Genomic DNA, 22,794 nt, shown 5'->3' with positions numbered 1-22,794 from the left:
GAGGCTGGAGAATGGCCTGAACCTGGAATGTGGAGATTGCAGTGAGCCCAGATCGCGCCACTGCACTCCAGCCTGTGTGACAGAGCGAGACTGTCTCAAAAAAAAAAAAAAAAAAAAATTATTTTCTAATTTGTAATATTCTATGAGTAATAGATTTTCTAGGCTGTTAACATGAAAAAATCAGAAATAATATAGAGTGAGGCTTCAGCCCAATCAATGAATGACCCAAAGTCTATTGTAGAATGGATCATTGAAATACAATTTTATCCTTAATGTTTACATTTATTGTGGAGGAAAATAAGGTAGTGATTCTAAAGGAAATTAGTAAAAATACCATTTAACTTTGGATTTTCTCAAGAGGGCAGACAAAGTAGACTTTCTAATTTTTATTGATAATTATATAAGACAAACACAGTTTTTAATTGGAACAAACAATATGCCATTTGAAGAATAATATGAAGATGATAGTTTGATTAATAATTTTGATTAGTATTTGCTTACTATATACAAATATGTTGGGCAAGATTGTAAGCCATTAAACACACACATATATATATAGACATATATAATTGTTTGAAATAAGGAAACCACAGACTCATGACCAGTGAAAAACTGACATATTTTCAACCTTAGTAACTTTAAAACTATCATAAAAATTTACCATTTTGATTTATATTAACTAAATATACATAAAACTATGAAAGAACTTTATTAGAAAGTTTGACTAGTCATGGAGATCAATATGTTTCACAATTAAAAAGTAACCAAAGACACACATTATTATCAAATACCAAACCAAAGCATTTAAGAAAAGATTAAACTAAAAGATGCTATGGAATTTGTCACAGCAGAAATACAACAGAGCACACTTCTAGGCACTGTGATACCTTAATAGATACTATCAATTAATGTGTAAACACAGGCCAGTGTGCTCATCATTACATGAAAAAAATTTAGAACTGGTAAACTAGGGAAGTTTGCAGGATACTGTATCAATGTAAAGAAAATCAGTTGCATTTTTTTACTCCAACAACAAATACCTGGGAAAAATCAAGAAGACAGTTACATTTACCATAACATCAAAAAGAATTAAGTATTAGGTTGGTAATGGCAAAAACCACAATTATATTTGCACCAACCTAATACTTAGGAATAAATATAATAAAGAATGTAAAAGATTTGTGCAACACAAACTGTAAAATATTAATGGAGGCAATTATCGAAAAGACACATTTAAAAATACTTAGTGTTCATGGATCAGAAAAATTAATACTAAAACATTCATACTACTCAAATTGGTGTATTATTTAAAGCAGTCTCTATCCGAATTCCAATAGCATTTTCAACAAAAATCTAAAAAAATCTACAGTTTGTGTGGAATTATAAAAGACTCCAAACAATTTTAAGCAAGAGGGACAAAGCTAGAAGCATTACACTGCCTGATTTCAAGCTATATAGCAAAGCTGTAGTCATCAAAACTGCAAAATATTGGCATAAACACAAACAAATAGACCACTGGAACAGAATAGGGAGCTCAGCTATATGTATCCATCTGTATACAGTCAATGAATTTTCAACAAAGGCATACAGATACACAATGGAAAAAGAATAAACTCTTCAATAAATGGTGTCGGGAAAATGAGATATCCACATACAAAAACAAATTGCCCCCAACCTTTACAGCATACATAAAATTAATTTAAAATATATTAAAGATGTAGACATTGGACTTGAAACCAAAAATCTTCTAGAAGACAACACTGAGGAAAATTCTTTGGCATTGGTCCTAGCAGTAAATTTTTGTATTTGATGCCAAAAGCACAGGAAAAAAGTGGGACTACATCAAACTAAAAAGTCTACTGCATGGTGAAAGACAGTCAGTGTCATTAAAAGGCTATTTACAGAATTGGAGAAAAATACTTGTACGCCAAATATCAGATAAAGGATTAGTATTCAAAATCTGCAAGAAACTCATGAAACTTAACCCCCCAAAATAAAAGTAACAATAAAAAGTGACACTTTTTTAAAAAAGCAGCTAAAAACTAAATGTTATTCTTTTAAAGAAGCCATTAGTAATTATGAGAAAAATGCAAATCAAAACCACAATGAGATCTCATTCAAACAAATATTAAGGTGATATTTATCAAAAATTCAAAAGAAAGCAAATGTTGTCAAGAATGTAGAGAAAAGGGACCTTTGTACACTATCACTGGGAATGTAAATGGTAAAGCCATTATAGAAAACAGCATGGAGGTTCATCAAATAATAAAAAATAAAACCGTCATATGATTCATCAATCTCACATCTAAGTAAATATCCAAGGAACGTAAAATTGCTATATTGAAGAGATATCTTCACTCCTATGTTTATTGAAGCGTTATTAACAATAGATAAGATATGAAGACAACCTAAATGTCCATTAACACAGAAGTTAAACAGAATATTACGTAGTTGAGCATGGTGGCTCAAACCTGTAATCTCAGTGCTTTGGGATGCTGAGGGAGTAGGATTACTTGAGGCCAGAAGTTCAAGATCAACTTGGGTAACATAGCAAGACCATGTCCTTACAAATTAGCTAGGCATGGTGGTGTACCCCTGTGGTCCTTGCTACTTCGGAGGCTGAGATGGGAGAATAATTTGAACCCAGAATTCAGAGGTTACTGTGAGTTATAATGACGCCACTGCACTCCAGCCTGTTGTTGTATCTTAACAACAACCAAAAGGAAATAACATATATGTATGTGCATGTGTGCACATGTGTGTATGTGTGTGTCACAGTTCAGTCCTTGAAAAAAAACTTGCCATTTGCAACCACATGGATCATCTTGAGGTCATTAGGCTAAGTGAAATAAGTCAGACACAGAAAGAAGAACACTGCATTATCTCAATTATATGTGGAGTCTGAAAAAGGGTTTGAATTATAGTTATAGACACTAGAATGCTAGTGACCAAGGGCTGTGTCTTGGGGGAATCAGATACTGGTCAAATGGTACAAACCTGTTTTATAATATGAATAAGGACTGAGGACTTTATTCATGGAGGCTATAGTTAATGTATAAGTAAATTTCATTAATAAAGAAGATCTCAAGTATTTACATGTAAATTTTATTTTAAACCCATTAAAATAAGTTATAGATTAAATGTAAACTCCAAATTGACATATTATTTCCAGTCAGGGATGTTCTAATGAACAAGCATAGTATAAAAGCTAAAATTGGATATTTAGCTAAAGTGTCTTTCATAAATAAGAGTAAATTAAATTTTTTCAGAAGTAAAAACTTTGAGAGATTTGATTGCCGATAGAAAATTGTTAAGAGTATTCTTCGAGAGAAACATTTTCTGCTACCAAGATAAAATGAAAATAAAAGTGTAATAGACTTGACATGGAAATGTCGACCCATGGTCGACATTGAACTAAAGAAATTACGTGGTTTTTGGATGCATCCGTTTTGAAATCAGATAAATATTAATAAAAGTGTGATTCCATGCATTTTATTAAGTAAGGTAAAAAGAATTCCAAGGCTACTTGAACAATTTATGGGATAAGACTAGTATTTAGAAATGTTTTCCATTGCTAACTTGTTAAAACTTTATAGCACTTTGCATATTTTGGAGAATGTCAGCTATCCTTTTATCAGCTAATTTGTACCAGTGGAGCAACAGTGGCATAGACATTGCCCACCAGGTTCCGCACACTCAGGATGACTGGGTTATATGTCCACAGTAGGGTTGAAGAGGATGATATGATGAGGTCCTCTCAGAACACAAAGTAGCTCACTAACAGCAGGATGGTCTGAATGGCCCTTTTCTTTGGGAAGGCTCTTGGAGAGATGCTGGTGCTGTGAAGGTGCTGGGATTGCCTCGGATGCTGGGACAAAAGGATCACCATGTGTGCGATTGAATGCAGTGTAATTTCTATAATGAAGACATCCCCGGATAATGTCAGAGTGAAAAAAGGACTTCATTAGAGAAAGTGAACAGTATTTGCTGACCTTAAGTAGACTGGTATGCATCACGTTAGAAGAAGCCACAATGAAGAATATTACGTTACTACCGAAAGACAAATTGACCAAAAAAAAAAAAAGAAAAGACAGTGATAATGTTATTTGTGAATTTCTTTACAAAATAACATTTGTTTAAGCCTTGCCAACCAGCAGTTGCTGGGGCTGATGATTCTGGCTTGGTGTACACTCGGGAGACAGGTGTTAGAGATACATAGGCCCATCCTCACTCTGCTAATGTAGAACAAGGACTTAGATTTGAACTCATTCCCTAAGTGCAGTGATTCAAGCATATCTGGAGACCAAGCATCCACTACAGTGAGGAACATGAATGAAGGTCAAGTGATAGCTGATCAGGTCATGGTACTTAGATTTGTGATCCTGAAGGAATGTGAAGATGTTGAAGAAAAGAAGGTGTTGGGTGAAAGTTCAATGGAAGCTTGGGGGAAAAACAAGGCATTTTTAAGCATAACAGAAGCAGAAAGTATGTTAGTCTTAATAACAAAGAAAACGTATTTCGTATATCTGGGAAAAACTGTAGATCTCTCATTATCAATGTTCTTTAGTGTTCCAAATGATCACCATCCTTATTTTAATTTTACCCACTTCGTGGTTAACTCTGATTATCTCATATACATTCTGGATAATGCAGCCTCCTCACTCGTTTCCACATCAAATAATATACATATAAAACATCAACACATCCACAGTCATGCTGCATAGAGTGTACAATTCTGAAACTTTTGTTGTACCATCTGGGTTTCAAACATTTTAATGTCAAAGCTCATTTTTCTGTGTAGCTTCTGCCTAGTGGATTGTATATTCTCAGAACTTGTCAACAAAATATAACTCCCAATAATCCAGCCTTCAAAATTACTACAACACAATGTCACATTTCCTAATGTGTCCCTGTGGGCTCCGTATGGGTGATTTGTGGTGTTCTTTGTATATGTTCCTTAGTGGATTTTAGTTTTCAGAATTGAACTAGATCAAAATTACTTTGGGAGTCAGAAAAATCTTACTTCTTTTAGAGAAACATAGGAGAACTGCTCTGTCCTCCAGAGGATACATCTGTGACACAGAACATGAGATACAGGGAGGAAAATGTAGGTTGCTTATTACCTCTGCTCCCATCAATTTGTCCAGGTACATTTATTGAGAACAGAAGGATATGTTCATTCCAACCACTGTGAGTGTTGTTGTGTCTTTTAGTGAGTCTGTGCCTCTGTGTTCTTAGAAGATGCCTCACATTTCCCACGCCCTTAGGTTTGACAGGAAGGCTAGAGAGAATGGGAGTTGCCTATGTCCCTTCACTCACATGAAGGGCTCAAGTGGTCTGAAATTGAATATTTCTCTTCTTCCCAACTGAATACTACAGCAGTTTGGTGATGGGTATTTCCCTTACCTCAGGTCATATAAACTCTGACAAAACCCCAGTAGGTTAGGCTTTGCTAAAACAGTTTAATGATGGCAGAGCTTGGTAAGAACAGAATGCTCTGAGTGGCTTTTAGTAGGGTACATTTCCCTTCCCTATGCCAGAAAGATAAGATTTTTCTGTTACTCCTGTGAGAATCTGGTAAGGCTTCTGAAAATAAAACTCTCAAAAGTGAGGAGGAACTAAGACTGGCCTCCATGAAGATTTTCACTCTCAAACTTGTCCACTCTCAGCTTCAGCAATTCCTCAATTACATTGTAGGTTTTCTACCATAGTACTAATCGCTACTGAAGTTTTTTCTTATGGGTTTCTCTTCTGGTGAGTTGTCATTATCTTTATTTGTATGTCTTTCTATACAATTTGGGGGCAGATGGTTAGTTTATGACCTCATTTTTTCCTTCTATAATTTTTTTTTGAGACGGAGTCTCACTCTATCACCCAGGCTGGCGTGCAGTGGCATGATCATGGCTCACTGCAACCTCCGCCTCCCAGCATGAGAAGCAATTCTCATGCTTCAGCCTCCCGAGTAGCTGGGATTACAGGTGCCTACCACCATGCCCGGCTAATTTTTGAATTTTTAGTAGAGACAGGGTTTCACCATGTTGGCCAGACAAGTGTCAAACACCCGGCCACAGGTGATCTGCCCACCTCAGTCTCCCAAATTGCTGGGATTACAGGCATGAGCCGCTGCGCCTGGCCTTTAATTTTGTTTTTAATGGACACAATACTTTTACGTATCGTTGGAGCATAATGTGAGCATTAGATACATGTTTACATATGTAATAAATTATGGGATTTATCATGTCTGATATCTCATTTTATTATTTCTTTGTGGTGAGAACATTCAAAATTCTCTTTTCTAGCCATTTGAAATATTTAATACAAAATTGTTCACCATAGTCACTCTACTGTGCACTTGAATATATTCCTCCTACTTAACTGTAACTTATTGCCCATTGACCATTTTCTCCTTGTTTTGCACTCTTACACACCCTAATTTCTAGTAACCACCATTCTACTCTCTACTTCGATGATACCAACTTTATTAGATTCTGTATATTAGTGACAATGTGAAGTATTTATTTTTTTATGCCTGGTGTGTTTCACTTAATGTTCTCCAGGTTCATCGTGTTGCTGCAAAGGACAGGAGTTTATCTTTTTTAATGACTGAATACTATTTCATTGTGTGTGTGTGTGCACGTGTATATATATATGTGTGTATATATACACGCGTGTGTGTGTGTATATATATGTATATATCACATTTGTAAAATCCTTGTATCTATTGAAGAACATCAGATTATTCCATGTCTTTGCTATGGTAAATAGTACTGCAATGGACATAAGTATGCATGTGTCTTTACAGTCGAATGATTTCTATTTTTGGGGTGTATACCAAAAAATTGGATTGCTGGGTCAAATGGAAGTTTGGTTTTAAATTCTTTGAGAAATCTTCAGACTGCTTTCAGCAGTGGTTGGAAAAATTTACATTCCCACTGGCAGTGTATAAGGTTTTTCTATTCACCACCCACCACCATCTATTCTTTGCCTTTTTAATATGGCTGTTGTGACTGATGTGAGATGGTCTCTCGTGACTTCGATTTGCATTTTTTTAATAACTGATATTGAGTATTTTTATATGCTTGTTGGATGCATGTGTGTCTTTTGGGAAGTGTATGTTAATGTTCTTTTTTCATTTTTAAGCAAGGTTGTTTTTTGCTTGTTGAGTTACGTTTCTTTATCGATTGTAGCTATTAAACCTTTGCTGGATAAGTAAGTTTTTTCTCTCATTCTGTAGGTTGTGTGTTTACTGTTTGTAGTTTTTCTTGCTGTACAGAAGCTCTTTAGCTTAATTAGGTCTCACTTGTCAATTTTGTGATGGTTGGGTTTCAATTGCTTTTAGAGTCTTTGTCATGAATTCTTTGCCAGGGCCAATGTACAGCATGATATTTCCTAGATTTTCTTGCAGAGTTTTTTACACTTTTAAATATTACATTTAAGTCTTTAATCCATCTTGAGTTAATTTTTGTATATGGTATAATGAAGTGGCCCAGCTTCAATCATTTGCATATGACTAGCCAGTTATCCCAGCACTATTTATTGAATAAGGAGTCCTTTCCTTATTGTTTGTTATTGCTGGCTTTGTGAAAGATCAGATGGTTTTAGTTGTGTGGCTTTATTTCTGGGTTCTCTAGCCTGTTCCATTGGTCTGTATGTCTATTTTTGTACCAGTATCCATGCTCTTTTAGGTATTGTAGCCTTATAGTATAGTTTGAAATCGAGTAATGTGATCACTCCAGCTTTGTTCTTTTGCATAGAAAGCTTTGAATATTCAGCCTCTTTTTTGTTTGTTTCAAATAAGATTTTTCATTTTTAAAAAATTCTGTTAAAAGTGTCGTTGGTAGTTTGATAGGAATAACATTGAATTGGAAAGTAAGTTTCTTTCGGTAGTATGTCCATTTTAGCAATATTGATCCTTCATATCCATGAGTGTGGAATGTTTTTCTGTTTGCCTTTTTCATCTCTAATTTTTTTTTAGCAGTGGTTTGTAATTCTCATTGTAGAGATCTTTCACCTCCCTGGTTAGCTGTGTTTCCAGATATTTTATTCTTTTTGTGACTCTTGTGAATATAATTGTATTTTTGATTGGATGTTGTTAGTGTATAGAAATGTTACTGATTTTCATACATCTATTTTGTGTGCTGAAACTTTGCTAAAGTTCTTTATCAGATCTAGGAACCTTTGGGTAGAGACTGTGGGCTTTTCTAAGTATAGAATTATATCATTTGTGAAGTGAAATTATTTGACTTCCTCTCTTCCTGTTTTGGATGCCTTTTATTTCTTTCCCCTGCCTGATTGCTCTGGCTAGGACTTTCATTATTATATTTAATAGGAGTCGTGAGAGTAGATATTCTTGTTTTGTTCTGGTTCTCAAAAGGAATGTTTCAAGCTTTTGCCCTTTCATTGTGATGTTGACAGTGAGTTTGTTATTGATGGCTGTTATTATCTTGAGGTACATATCTTTGATGCCTAGTTTTTGAGGGTGTTTAACATAAAGGGATGTTAAATTTTATTGAAAGCCTTTACTGCATTAATCTTAATAAATCTTCTGAGAGATCATGTGGTTGTTTCTTAGCTCTGTTCATGTGATGAATAACATTTAATTTTATATGTTGAAATAACCATGCATCCCAGGAATAAAGCCTATCTGATCATGGTGGATTAGCTTTTCTGGTGGGCTACTGGATTCAGTTGGCTAATTTTTTTGAGGATTTTTGCATCTATGTTCATCAGGGATATTGGCCTGATAATTCCTTTTTTATTCTGTTTCTGGTAGTTTTTGGTGTCAGGATGATACTGGCCTCATAGAATGAGTTAGGAAGAAGTCCCTCCTCCTACTTTTTTTGGAATAGTTTCAGTACAGCTAGTACCAGCTCTTCTTTATATGTCTGGTAGAATTTGGCTGTGAATCCATCTGGTCCAGGATTTTTTCTGGTAAGCTTTTTTATTATTGATTTAATTTCAGAATTCAGTATTGCTCTGTTTGTGGTTTTAATATCTTCCTGATTCAATCTTGGGAGGTTGTATGTTTCCAGGAATTTCTCCATTTCTTCTGTGTTTTCTAATTTGTGTGCATAGAAATGTTTATATTAGTTATCTAATTGTTTCATGTATTCCTGTGGCATCAGTGATAATATTTCTTTAGTCATTTTGTATTGTATTTATGAAAATCTTTTTTTCTTTAGTTAGCAGTCTATCAATTTTCTTTCAAAAGTCATTTTAATTGGATTTTTGTACAGTTTTAAAAAAAATCTCCATTTAGTTCAGTTTTAATATTTCTTGGCTTCTATCTTTGGGGTTGATTTGCTCTTACGTTTCTGGTTCCTCTATATATCACCAGGTGCAATGGCTCATGCCTATAATCCCAGCACTTTGGGAGGCCAAGGCGGGTGGATCACCTGAGGTCAGGAGTTTGAGATCAGCCTGACCAATATGATGAAACCTTGTGTGTCTCTCCTAAAAATACAAACATTAACTGGGCATGGTGGCACAAGCCTGTAGTCTCAGCTACTCAGGAGGCTGCGACAGGAGAATTGCTTAAACTTGGGAGACAGAGGTTGCAGTGAGCTGAGATTGCACTACTGCACTCCAGCCTGGGTAGCAGAGACTCTGTCACAAAAATAAATATATAAATACAATAAAATAAAAATATATAATGTTAGCTTGTTAATTTTATATCTTTCTAACTTTTTAATGTGGATGTTTAGTGCTATAAACATTCTCTTTGACACTTTTTTTTTTAGCAGTTTCCCAGTGATTTAGGTATGTTGTATATTTGTCTGTATTAGTTTCACTTAATTTCTTGATTTTAGCCTTAATTTTATTCTTTACCCAAAAGTCATCCAGAAGCAGCTTATTTAGTTTTGATTAAATTTTTATGGTTTTGAGAGATCTTCTTGGTATTGATTTCTATTTTTATTGCACCATATTCTGATAGTGTAGTTGGTATGATTTTGATTCTTTAGAATATGTTGAGAATTACCTTATGGCCAAGTATGTGGTGGTCAGTTGTAGAGTTTGTGTGATGTGCAGATAGTGTATTCTGTTTTTGCTGGATGGAGTGTTCTGTGGATGAGTGTTAGGTCCATTTGGTTAAGTGTCAAGTTTAAATCCTAAATATTTTTGTGAGTATTCTGCCTTGGTGAACTGTCTGGTACTTTCAGTGGGATTTTAAAGTCTCACAGTATTATTGTGTGGTTATCTAAGTCTCTTCATAAGTCTCTAGGAACTTGTTTTATGAATCTGGATGTTGCAGTATTGGGTGCAGATGCATATATATATATATATATATACACACACATATATATATGCGTGTGTGTGTATGTGTATATATACAAATTTATGCATATATATATTTAGGATAGCTAAGTCTTCTCATTGAATCAAACCCCTTATTATTATGAAATGCCCTTCTTTGTCTTTTTTGATCATTGTTAGTTTAAAGTCTGTTTTGTCTGAAATAAGAGTAGTAACTCCTCCTCTTTTTTTTTTTTTCCTATTTGTGTGGTAGATCTTTCTCCATCTCTTTTCTTTGAGCCTATGCATTTCCTTGCATGTGAGATGGGTCTCTGGAAGACAGCATGCAGTTGGGTCTTGGTTCTTCATTTAACTTGTTGCTCTGTGCCTTTTCAATGGGGCATTTGCCCATTCTTTTTCAAGGTTAATACTGATATGTGCAGATTTGATCTTGACATTGTGTTGTTGGCTGTTTGTAATGTAAAATTGATTGTGTATTTACATTATAGTGTAAATAGCCCATGTGCTTAAGTGTGTGTGTTTTTTTGTTTTTGTTTTTTTGTTTTTTGATACGGAGTTTCACTCTTGTTGTACAGGTTGGAGTGCAGTGGCGTGATCTCGGCTCACTATAACCTCCACCTCCTGGGTTCAAGTGATTCTCCTGCCTCAGCCTCCTGAGTAGCTGGGATTACAGGTGTGCACCACCACACCCTGCTAATTTTTGTATGTTTTTAGTAGAGACGGGGTTTCACCATGTTGCCCAGGCCCTTAGTTGTGGTGTTTTTTTTTTTTTTTTTTTTTTTTTTTTTTTTGTGGTGGCCAGTAGTAGTTCTTCATTTCCATGTTTAATACACTCTTAAGAATCTCTGTTATTTATTTATTTATTTATTTATTTATTCATTTTTGAGATGGAGTCTCTCTCTGTTGCTAGGCTGGAGTGCATTGGCACCGTCTCAGCTAATAACTGCAACCTTCGCCTCCCAGGTTCAAGTGATTCTCCTGCCACAGCCTTCTGAGTAACTGGGACTATAGGTGCATGCCATCACGCCCAGCTATTTTTTTTTTTTTTTTTTTTTGTATTTTTAATATAGATGGGGTTTCACCATGTTGGCCAGGATGGTCTTGATCTCTTGACCTCATGATCTGCCTGCCTCAGCATCCTAAAGTGCTGAGAATACAGGGGCGAGCCACCGTACCTGACAAATAATCTCTTTTAAGGCAGGATAATGTAATGAATTCCTTTAGCATTTGCTTGAAAGGATCTTTTCTCCTTTGTTTATGAAGCTTAGTTTGGTGTGATTAGATTCTTGGTTGGAGTTTATTTTCTTTGAGAATGCTGAATATAGGCCCCCAAATTGTTTTTGTCTTGCATGGTTTTTTTTTGTTTTTTTTTGTTTGTTTGTTTTTTTGTTTTGAGATGAAGCCTTGCTCTGTCGCCTGGGTTGGAGTTCAGTGGTGCGATCTCGGCTCACTGCAAGCTCTGCTTCCCAGTTTCACCCCATTCTCCTGCCTCAGCCTCCTGAGTAGCTGGGACTACAGGTGCCTGCTATCATGCCCGGCTAATTTTTTGCATTTTTAGTAGAGACAGGGTTTCACCGTGTTAACTAGGATGGTCTCGATCTCCTGGACCTTGTGATCTGCCCACCTTGGCCTCCCAAAGTGCTGGGATTATAGGCATGAGCCACCGTGCCTGCCCTTGTGTTGCATGTATTTTTTCTGGAAGGTCTGTTGCTAGCCTGATGGGGTTTCCTTTATAAGTGACCTGCCCCTTCTCTCTAGTTGCCTTTAATATTTTTTTCTTTCACATTGACCTTGGAGAATCTAACGACTGCATGTCTTGGGGATGGTTATCTTGTATGCTATATCCTGGGGGTTCCCTGAATTCTCTGAATTTGAATTTTAACCTCTCATGGAAGGTTAAGAAAATTCTCATGGACAATATCCTCAAAAATGTTTTCTAAGTTTCTTGTTCTCTCTCCCTTTCTTTTAGAGATGCCAGTGAGTTGTAGATTTTGTGTCTTCACATATTCCCATATTTATTAAAGGTTTTGTTCATTTAAAAAAAATACGTTTTTCAGTTTTTTTTGTCTGAATTAATTCAAAGAATTGGTGTTTGAGCTCTGAAATTCTTCCCTCAGCTTGATGTAGTCAGTTGTTAATATTAATGATTGTACTACAAAATATTCTTGTGAGTTTTTCAGCTTTATCTGATCAGTTTTGTTCCTTCTTAAGCGATTTTATCTCTCATCTCTTGAATAGTTTCACTGAATTTTTTAGATTCCTTGAAATGGGTTTCAGCTTTCTCCTGATTCTTGATGATCTTCATTGGCATCCAGATTCCGAATTCTCTGTCATTTCAGCGATTTTATTCTGATTAAGAACTATTGTTTGGGAGCTAGTGTGGTCATTTGGAGACACTCTGACTTTTAGCATTGCCAGAGTTGCATTGTGCTGGTTTCTTTTCATTCGTGTAGGCTGGTGTTTCTTTAACTGTGTTGTAATTTCAGTACAGTCAGCTTGTTTTACTCCTTGATGTTTTCAGAGGGCCCAAGACTTTGCAAAGTGTCTTTGAGGCTGAATTCTTGTCTTTCATTTCACAGGGGGACATATAGCAAAGTATTATTGGTGTTAATGTTTGAGCTGCAACTGAGTAGATGGCACATAAGTGTAATGGCCAGCGGATAGGCTCTTGGCAACACTGGTCCTCTGTATTTTCTTGTGTTTGCAGCCATTCCCCCTTTCAGTGCTGTGAGAGTGGGGGCTCCTCCTCCACTTGAGTACTAGCCACAGGTCTTGGCTTGGCACTCCCAGGCTGGCATCATAGCCCTGGGGTTAACTCAAGTTTTTTATTCCCTCCCCAGCTTGGGAGCAGCAGAGACGGGGACCTTGGCCTTGGCAATGGCAGAAGGCCTTTCACTTGTTTCTTGGGGTACCACCTCAGAGATATGCAGACCTGCTGCCAATCAGATTGATCAGTCAGGTATGGAGCAGCTACGTTGTGGGCCCACGCTGGGACCCCTGCCTGGTAAAGAGCAGAGGATTTGGGGCCAATAGGGAAGAGAGACTGGGCACTCCTCCATCTGTTGGCTGTGGCCTGCTAGAGGCATGAGCAAAACACTCAGGCTGTTTGTTTCTTCCCCAGCTTGAGGGCAGCAAGGGCAGGATCACTGCAGCAGTAATGGCAGAAGGGTTGTCAGTTGCCTCCGGGAACTCCACCCTAGAGAGGCACAGAGCCTCTGTCAGTGAGAATGTTCAGCCAAGGGTGAGGTGGCTGCACTGTGGGCTTAAGCGCAGGGTTCCACCTGGTGAAGAGAAGGGAGCCAGAAGCCCGCAGAGAAGAGAGACTGGGCTTCTCTCCATCTTGTGGTTGTGGCATGCTGGAAGTGCTAGCAAAGCAATCAGGGTCTTCATTCTTTTCCCAGACCAAGGCCAACAATGGTGGTACTGCTACAGTGGCAATGGCGGGGAGCCTATGGGTTGCCTCTGAAAGCTCCATTGCGGAGAGATGCAGAGATGGTCACTGACTGAAGTAACCCATGGGAGTAGTCGGGGGCAGAATGGCTGTGCTGGGGGCCCACGTCAGGAGACTCTATACAGTGAAGAGTAGCAGGGAAGGGGACCCACGTGGAAAACAGTTTGTCTACTTTTTCTGTAAGGCAACCGTGGTATGCTGGAAGCCTATAGTAGTTCTTGGGCTCTTTAGTTCTTCCCTAGCCTATGAGAGGTAGAGCCTGGGGCCATGGCAATTGCAGAAACAGCAGGCTTGTCAGTTACCTCTGGGAGCTCTGTCTGCAGAGTTGCAACCAGCCTGAGTGCTTAAGTAGGCGTTAAGTGGCTGCGCTGGGACCCAGGCCAGAGGGCATTTCTAGGCGAGGTGTAGTGGAAGTGGGGCCTCTATAGGAGATAGAGTAGAGACAGGAGGTGAGTCTGCTCCTCAGCATTGTAGGTATGGCCCCTATCCTGGGGGCATGTGAGAGAGCCTGTCCTCCCCTAGTGGCAGAGCTTTAGCAACTGGCACTGTTGTGGTCAGGAGTCCAAGGCCCTTAGGATTCCATGTGGCCCTGACTGGAGGGTCTGCCCAGACTCCATGTAGCTCTCTGTGTCAGTTGAGGAGCCCTGTGGGGAAGGTGTTGGGTTTTCTGGGCCCATGATTTCAAAGATCAATGGCAGAAGGGTGAGTCACCAGCAGCTCTTGCTTACTCACCATTTTCCTACAGTGGAGAGCCTCTCTTAGCTCAACACCAATTCTGGCTGGGTGGCTTTCCTGTTTCACTCCTCTCTGCTCTTTGTGGGTCACATTTCTTCCTTGATAAATTCTCCATTTTAAAACTTTACATACATTTATGGAATCCAGTTGCAATTTTGTTACATGCATGGATTGCATAGTGCTATCAAGGTTCATCTATAGCATTATCAGAATTTTATTTTTTAAAAAAGATTTATAGAGATGAAGTTTTGCTATGTTGCCTAGGCTGGTCTCGAACTCGTGGGCTCAAGCTATCTGCCTGCCTTGGCCTCCCAAGGTGCTAGGATTAAAGGTGTAAGCCACCAAACCTGGCCAGAATTGTTTTTCCTTTATACAGCTGAATAATATTCTGTGTACGTGTATATCACGTTTTGCTTATCCATTCCCCTATTTATGGGCATTAGGGTTGGTTGTACCTTTTTCACCATTGTGAATAATGTTGCTGTGAACACAAGTGTACGAATACCTGTTTGAGTCCTTGCTCTCAGTTCTTTTGAGTATATACGCTGAAAGGGAGTTGTTGGATCATATGATAATTCTATGCTTAATATTTCAAGGAACTGCCAAACCATTTTCCACAGGGGCTGCACCATTTTACATTCCAAAAAGCAATGCATAAAGGTTCCAGGTTTTTGATATCCTTGCTGACAGTTAGTATTTCCTGTTGATGTGTTATATATTTATAGTGTTTGAAATTCATTTGAGGGTCTTTGCTGTTAACAAAATGTTACAGGTTTCTTTCAAAGAGAACAATATGCTGTGTTATAAAGAATCTCACATGTTACTTGATGCCTGTGATCTATTTATTTTTAGTAAAAAGAGGAACTTATCTCCACCCAGCCTCAGTCCACTGCACCCACTCTTTGCTGTGTCAGGATATGCGGGGGAGAAAAGGAGCTTGGCAGCTCTGTCCTGTGTTGAGCTGTGGTAGCCCATCACTGGGTTGTAAAGCACCTCTCCTCCTCCTCCTCCTTGGGAGAAATTTCACTGATTGACTCAGCCATCTGGATTTATTTTGGGTGTAATGTTGATGTAATTTTATTGAAATAACACTAAATAGAAAGTTAGGGGATGGATTCTCTAGCTGATGAGAGTTTTGGGCAAATCAAGTACATAATTTCTAAACCTTATTTTTTCTCTTAGGCAAGAAAACTATAAATTAGGCAGCCCATGGGAGACCCTCGAAGCCCTGAATGTGGGTGTAGGACACCAGATTTCTACCACTCACTTTCTGATTACTTCCCTTGCACAAAGATCATGGCCCAAGTAGCAATGTCCACTCTGCCTGTTGAAGGTGAGAAGTCTTCAAAGAGCAGGATGGTGGTGACATTCCTCATGTCAGCTCTTGAGTCCATGGCGAGACCTTCTATTCTGACATTCCATAGTTGGGTAGGACTGGGCCGTAGATGAAGTTGATTTGTTTTTGTAGAATATATAATTTTATGTTTTTTTAGTTTTAAGGAATAGTTTTTTTCTTGAATAGTAGTTATAGATTTAAGTCTTTCAAATCACATTTTATGACCATACTTCAAAATGTTTATTTTTTATTTTATTCATTTATTTAGAGATGGAGTCACACTCTGTTGCCAGGCTGGAGTGCAGTGACGCGATCTTGGCTCACGGCAACCTCCGACTCCCTGGTTCAAGCAATTCCCCTGCCTCAGCCTCCCAAGTAGCTGGGATTACAGGCACATACCACCACGCCCAGCTAATTTTTGTATTTTTAGTAGAGACAGGGGCTTCACCATGTTGGCCAGGAGGATCTCCATCTCCTGACCTAGTGATCCACCCACCTCAGCCTCTCAAAAGTGCTAGGATTACAGGTGTGAGCCACCACAGCTGGCCCAGGTTATTTAATTTTTACATTTAGTCTCAAATATTTTTCTATGATGATTTTAGGCAATCATTTGTTTTGCAACTGTTAACTTTGAAATTATGTATAATATTTTTGGTTACTCGGAATGAGTTTGTATACTAGAGAATGATGCTGAAGTTTTATTGTATCTATATGTAAAAGATTCCCAGAATTTGAGGCCATCAGGGCATCTTTACTCTTGTATATCTGTGTTTTCTTCTGCTTACACGTTCACTATTGCATTAACCACCTGTTTCCAAATTGTTTAGTGTTAGCTGTTTACTTTTGTTTGTTTGTTTAAGACGGAGTCTCACTGTGTCACCCAGGCTAGAGTGCAGTGGTGCCATCTCAGCTCACTGCAACCTCCACCTCCCAGGCTCAAGTGATTCTTCTGACTCAGCCTTCCTAGTAGCTGGAACTGCAGACATGTGCCACCACACCTGGCTAATTTTTTTTTTTTTTTTTTGGTAGAAATGGGGTTTTACAATGTTGGCCAGGCTGGTCTCGAACTCCTGAGCTCAAGTGATCTGTCTACCTTGGCCTCCTAAAGTGCTGCGATTACAGGTGAGAGCCACCACACCTTGTCAATCTTTCCTTCAAAAAAAAAAAAAAAAAAAGCCCATCATATGCATAATTACAACAGAATATTGAGTGCTGATTATATAGTTTTTATTTTTGTGTTACTATCATAGTAATTAACAATTTATCGTATTTTTATAGGTAGGTAGCTGGAAATAGTATTTATTTTAAAAAGTATCAGGCTAAGGTATTTTCTATTTTTCTTTTACTTTTTTTTTTTTGAGTTGGGGTCTTACTCTGTTGTCCAGATGGGAATGCAGTGGTGTAATCATGACTCACTGTAGCCTGGACATCCTGGATTCAAGTGTTCTTCCCACCTCAACTTCTGAGTAGCTGGGACTGCAGGCATGTGCTACCACATCTGGCTACTTTTTTTGAGTTTTGGTAGAGATGAGCTCTTACTGTGTTGCCCAGGCTGGTCTCTAACTCTTGAGTTCAAGTGATTCTGCCTCAGCCTTTCAAAATCCTGAGATTACAGACATGAGCCACTATTCCTGGCCTAGCTAATTTTTAAGCTTTTTTGTATAGATGGGGTTTCCTTATGTTGCCCAGGCTTGTTTCAAACTCCTGGGCTCAAGCAATCTTTCTGCCTTGGCTTCCCAAAGGGATTACAGATATGAGCCACCATGCATGGCCTTAGGTATTTTCTGACACGTTAAATGTAAATATTTTAAGTAGGAGGAGCTATACATTTTCTTCCTCTTAAGTGGTTGGAAGGTAATAGATAGTGCTTAACCTCACAAAGCTCTGTGTGACATAGTTTGTGGATGCTTTTTTTTTTATTTTTTGAGACACGATCTGACTCTTTTAGAATGGAGGGCAGTGGCATGGTCGTACCTCAGTGCAGCCTTGACCTCTCGGGTTCACGCGATCTTCCTGCTTCAGCCTCCCAAAGTGCTGGGATTATAGGCTTGAGCCACTGTGCTTGGCCACCTATTTTGTTTTCTTAAATGGAAATTATTTTTGCATAATTAAAATTTGCATTAAAATTGTTTTAAAAACTTGATAAAATTATCTCCTTAAAGATATTTGAGAATGGTTAGTGGTTATATGCTGTTATTTTATTAATGTGACTTGTTTCTGCCTTGTGATCGTAAAACCAGCTGAAATTTGTGACTGTTAATGTTAAATAAAAATTTAGAGATGAAATGCTGTTCTGTTGTTGATAATAAAATAATTTTTTAAAATACAAATTTCTGCATAGAGTACCATAGGGTCATTTGCGTCCTTACAATTTCTTTATAGTCCCTTTATCTTCAGCATAGGCATTTCACTATTCTCAGGCTTTATCTCTTCCTCCCCAGCATTAGTAAGACCATTTCTCCTCCTATTCCTATTTGTATATTACACAGTATAATTAAAGGTGTAGAAACTGTTGAGTTCTTGACTGGCTTGTCAGAATACTAAACAGACCTAGGCTGACTTCATCTCTTCCTTGGCTGGTAGACTTCTTTTGTCTTATCCGTGGATAGTACATGAATCTTGATTTGCTCTTTCATAAACTGCCTTTGCTGACAGGATTAAGTGTGGATAGTGAAGCGAGAATGCACCCTCACTTACCACAAGGTAAGTAAATAATAGTTCCTTACAGGAGAGCAGCCACAGCACATTTCATGTAAGTGCAATGGAAGGAAATTACCGTGCCCTATCATTCTTCGCGCTGGGGCGCTGTTGGCTCACTTCTAGGCCAGAAGTTCTCTAGCACAGCTTTATTGTAGTTCAAAAGATTTCTGATCACCTTGCTAGCTGCTAAATTAGTTATTGAAGATAACATTTTAAAACAATATTATGCAAAAATAATTTCCATTTAAGAAATTAGAGGGTGATTATTGCACAAATCAAAAACAAATAGTGGGAAGCTTATAGTTTTCAACAAATGATACTGAGAAAATAAGGTATTTGGTAGAAAATAAAAAAACTTCAATATATAGTCCTCATCATGTGATGAGTTAAATTCTAGATGAGGAACATAGTTATACTAAGACACATTTTAAAACTAAATCAAAATATATATAATTATTATGTAATTATTTAATTCCATAAATGGCTTTTCTATGCCTAAAATAAGTGATGTACTTATTTTACTTATAGGCAAAGGATATGATAATTTTCAGAAAATTATGCTACAATGCTCTTTAATTTTAACACCAATCAGTGGAGTATGTTTATGATAGTAAGATACCCCTTTTCAAGGTTTCTGGAAAAGTTGCATGGTAGCATTTGCTAGGATATTATGAACCTTATTAAATAAGGAAGCAAATTTTAGTAAATTTTGAGTATATGGAGTATTTACTCTCAATGTTTTTTTTTTTTTCTTTTGGACTCTCATGTCTCTGATTCTTTTGAGAAAGTCATTCAAGATGTACATATTTTGTTCCCATTTATTACAGTAGTGTTCTTTTTAAGAGGGAAAATTGGAATCACTGACCTTTGAAATAATGTTAGCACTAAATGAATTATGGTATATACATAAAATGGAATACTATATACTCGATAACATTTTTAAAGAATATTTAATCCTAGAAATATACTTAGTACAAGTCAGTGAGTACTCACCTAAATGTGATTCTGGCTATGTGTAGATGTGGGAATACTTCTGGAGGAAGGAATTACGTAGTGAATGCCGTAACGTGAGTTCCAAACCCCTCTTTGAATACTGATGGCACTAATTTCCCCAGCTGCTGTAAGTGTTTGGGTCACCTTGCCCACCCTTGCCCCGAGGAGGGCCACATTGGCTTCTGAGCTCATAGTGCAGCTGCATCCCTGTTCATTCCTGCGTGCCTCCCACCTCCGGGGTGCTGTTACTGACAGTGCTCCCCAGCAAGCGTGTGTAAAATCTGTGTCTATTTCTTGGAGAATCTGACCTATAATAGATTAAAAGGGATTTCTGTATTTTTTTTCTTTTAAATTCTGTGTTGTCTTTTGTTTAAAATCAGACAAAAATTTAGGAAGAATAGTACCTTTAAAAATGCTGTTAGATTTGTGTTAGATTTTTTAATTCATCTAGCAGAAATGGTGTTTTTAAATGTCTGCCTTTAACATGTTTGCTGTTTGTATTGTTTAAAGCACTGATCAAGTTTAAGGCCGAAGTGACCTGCATCACAGTTTACAAAACAGATGTGTTTGCCTTCAGAACTGAAGGATGGAGGACATAGTTTTTTCAGTACCAGAAAGGACATTTAAATAGATTTCATAAAATATTGTAAGCATTTTTTTTTTTGACAGTGTCTTGCTCTGTCGCCAGGCTGGAGTGCAGTGGCGTGATCTTGGCTCATTGCAGCCTCCACCTCCTGAGTTTGAGAGATTCCCCTGCCTCAGCCTCCTGAGTAGCTGGGACTACAGGCACACGCCACACACCCGGCTAATTTTTTGTAATTTACTAGAGTTAGGGTTTCACCATGTTGGCCAGGATGGTCTCAATCTCTTGACCTGATTTGCCCCCCTCAGCCTCCCAGAGTGCTGGGATTACAGGCATGAGTCACTGTGCTAGGCCAGCATTGTATTTTTATCATTTTTTATTTTATTAATTCTAAACCTAAACATTTATATATATGTCATTTTCTTCTAAAGCAGAATGAGGTTTAAACTATAAAAGATTCCCTCCCTCCCTCCCTCCTTCCCTCCCTCCCTTCCTTCCTTCCTTCCTTCCTTTTTTTTTGAGACAGAGTCTCACTCTGTTGCCTAGGCTGGAGTGCAGTAGCATGGTCTTGGCTCACTACAACCTCTGCTTCCTGAGTTCAAGCGATTCTCCTGCCTCAGCCTCCTGAATAGCTGGGATTATAGGTGTGTACCAACACACCCAGCTAATTTTTTTCTATTATTACTAGGGACGGGGTTTTACTATGTTGATCAGGCTGGTCTCGGACCTCCAGCCACCTTGCACTCCCAAAGTGCTGGGATTATGGGTGTGAGCCACCGTGCCAGACTGAACTGTAAAGGATTTTCTGAAATGTTCATGGAGACATTTCAAAATGCTCAAAAGGAATCACAGTAGTGGTAATATGTCAGGGTAAATACTGAAGAGTTAAGAAAAATGGAAAGTGTTAATAGTATGGGGTTTCTTTCTTGGTTTTACTCTGAATTAATAAGACACATTAGAGAGAAGGAATGAAGGTAGAGAAATTTTGAATAGATTAAAAGTTCTTACTCAGATAATGAGTTCTTTTCTAAGTAAATATTTGGTGTATTGAAAACAAGAAATTCACTTTGCAAATGAGTTTGTTTAAGGAAGATGCAAAATTAAACAGTTCTCCTCAACTCACTCAGTGGAATCACCTTATCAGAATCTTCAGTGGGTTTTGCAATCCTCATTTAGAGAAGTGTTGAGCTTATTTGACATTGGAACACGGTCTTAACATTTACTATAGGATGTTAGTACTTATGACCTTTCACAGTATGACCATTTTCCTATCTTTGTGTAACTGAACACTATCGATAAAGTTTCATGTTAACTGAGTGGTAGAGCATTTTCTTAAAAACATAGAAAGGAAACAAAAAGGTAGGGTGTCTATAGGCACAGAATACATACAGGCATACCTCATTTTTTGAGCCCTGCAGATACTGCAGTTTTTACAAATTGAAGATTTGTGGCAACGTTGTGTCAGTTAAGTCTATTGTGCCATTTTTCCAACAGTGTGTGCTCGCTTTGGTTCTCTGTGTCACATTTGGTAACTTTTTACAATATTTCAAACTTTTTCATGATTGTTATATGTACTGTGGTGACCTGAGATCAGTGAGCCTTGATGTTACTGTTGTAATTGTTTTGGGACTCCATGAACGCACCCATATGAGATGGCAAACCTAATTGTTGAATGTTGTGTGTTCCCATCATTTTCTCTCCTAAGGCCTCCCTAGTCCCTGAGGCACAATATTGAAATGAGGCCAGTTAGTAGCCCTCCAGTGGCCTCTGAGTGTTCAAGTAAATAATAGTTGCAGGCTGCTTACTTTAAATCAAAAGCTAAAAATGATGAAGCTTAGTGAGGAAGACATGGTGGCAGCTGAGAAAGGTTGAAAGCTAGGCCAGTTTGCCAGGTGGTGGGTGCACAGGAAAAGTTATCAAAAGAGATGAGAAGTGCTGCTCCAGTGAACACACAAATGATAAAAAAGCGAAACAGCCTTATTGCTGATAACCTACTTGGTCATGGTGTATGATTCTTTTTATTTATTGCTGAATTCAATTTGCTAATATTAAGGATTTTTGCATCTATATTTATGAAGGATATTGGTCTATAGTTTTCTGTCTTTGTGCTTTGTCTTATTTTATCAAGGCAATACTGACCTTATAGAATAAATCGGAAAGTGTTTTCTGCTCTTTTCTTTTCTGGGAGAAATTGTGTAGAATTGGAGTTAATTCTTTAAAATTTGATAGAAATCTCCAGTGAAACTGTCAGGTCCTAGAGGTTTCTTTTTTGGGAGATTTTAAATGACAACATCTGTTTTCTTTTTCCCTTTTTTTTTTTTTTTTTTTGAAACGGAGTCTCACTCTGTTGCCCACGCTGGAGTGCAGTGGTGCAATCTTGGCTCACTGTAAGCTCCACCTCCTGGGTTCACACCATCCTCCTGCCTCAGCCTCCCGAGTAGCTGGGACTACAGGTGCCGCCACCACGCCTGGTGAATTTTTTGTATTTTTTAGTAGAGACGGGGTTTCACCATGTTAGCCAGGATGGTCTCGATCTCCTGACCTCATGATCCACCTGCCTCAGCCTCCCAAAGTGCTGGGATTACAGGCGTGAGCTACCGCGCCCGGCCTCTTTTTCCTTTGTTTGGCTTAACCAACACACGTCTATTTGTCACAGTTCTGGAGGCTGAAGGCCCAAGATCAAGGTGCTGGCAGTGTTGGTTCTCCCGAGGCCCCTCCTGAGCTTGCACATGGCCTTCTTCT

The 22,794-nt window shown here is 38.0% G+C and overlaps 1 long non-coding RNA gene across 2 annotated transcripts in view; it reads left to right on the top strand.

The window, feature by feature from the left end:
- The window catches only part of LOC135965079 (uncharacterized), a 51,338-nt gene that overhangs the window by 16,085 nt on the left and 12,459 nt on the right, over positions 1-22,794 (top strand). Inside the window, exons 5-6 of one of the 2 annotated variants that reach the window (XR_010577935.2) lie at positions 15,623-15,773; positions 16,806-16,898. This is a non-coding gene — a long non-coding RNA (uncharacterized lncRNA). The remainder of the gene's footprint in view (positions 1-15,622; positions 15,774-16,805; positions 16,899-22,794) is intronic. The other variant, XR_010577934.2, reaches the window with a different exon arrangement.

The sequence above is a fragment of the Macaca fascicularis genome, chromosome 9 (genome assembly GCF_037993035.2).
Source record: "Macaca fascicularis isolate 582-1 chromosome 9, T2T-MFA8v1.1".
NCBI lineage: Eukaryota > Metazoa > Chordata > Mammalia > Primates > Cercopithecidae > Macaca > Macaca fascicularis.
The sequence above is the reverse complement of the archived record's forward strand: the minus strand, read 5'-3'. Positions and strand labels throughout refer to the sequence as shown.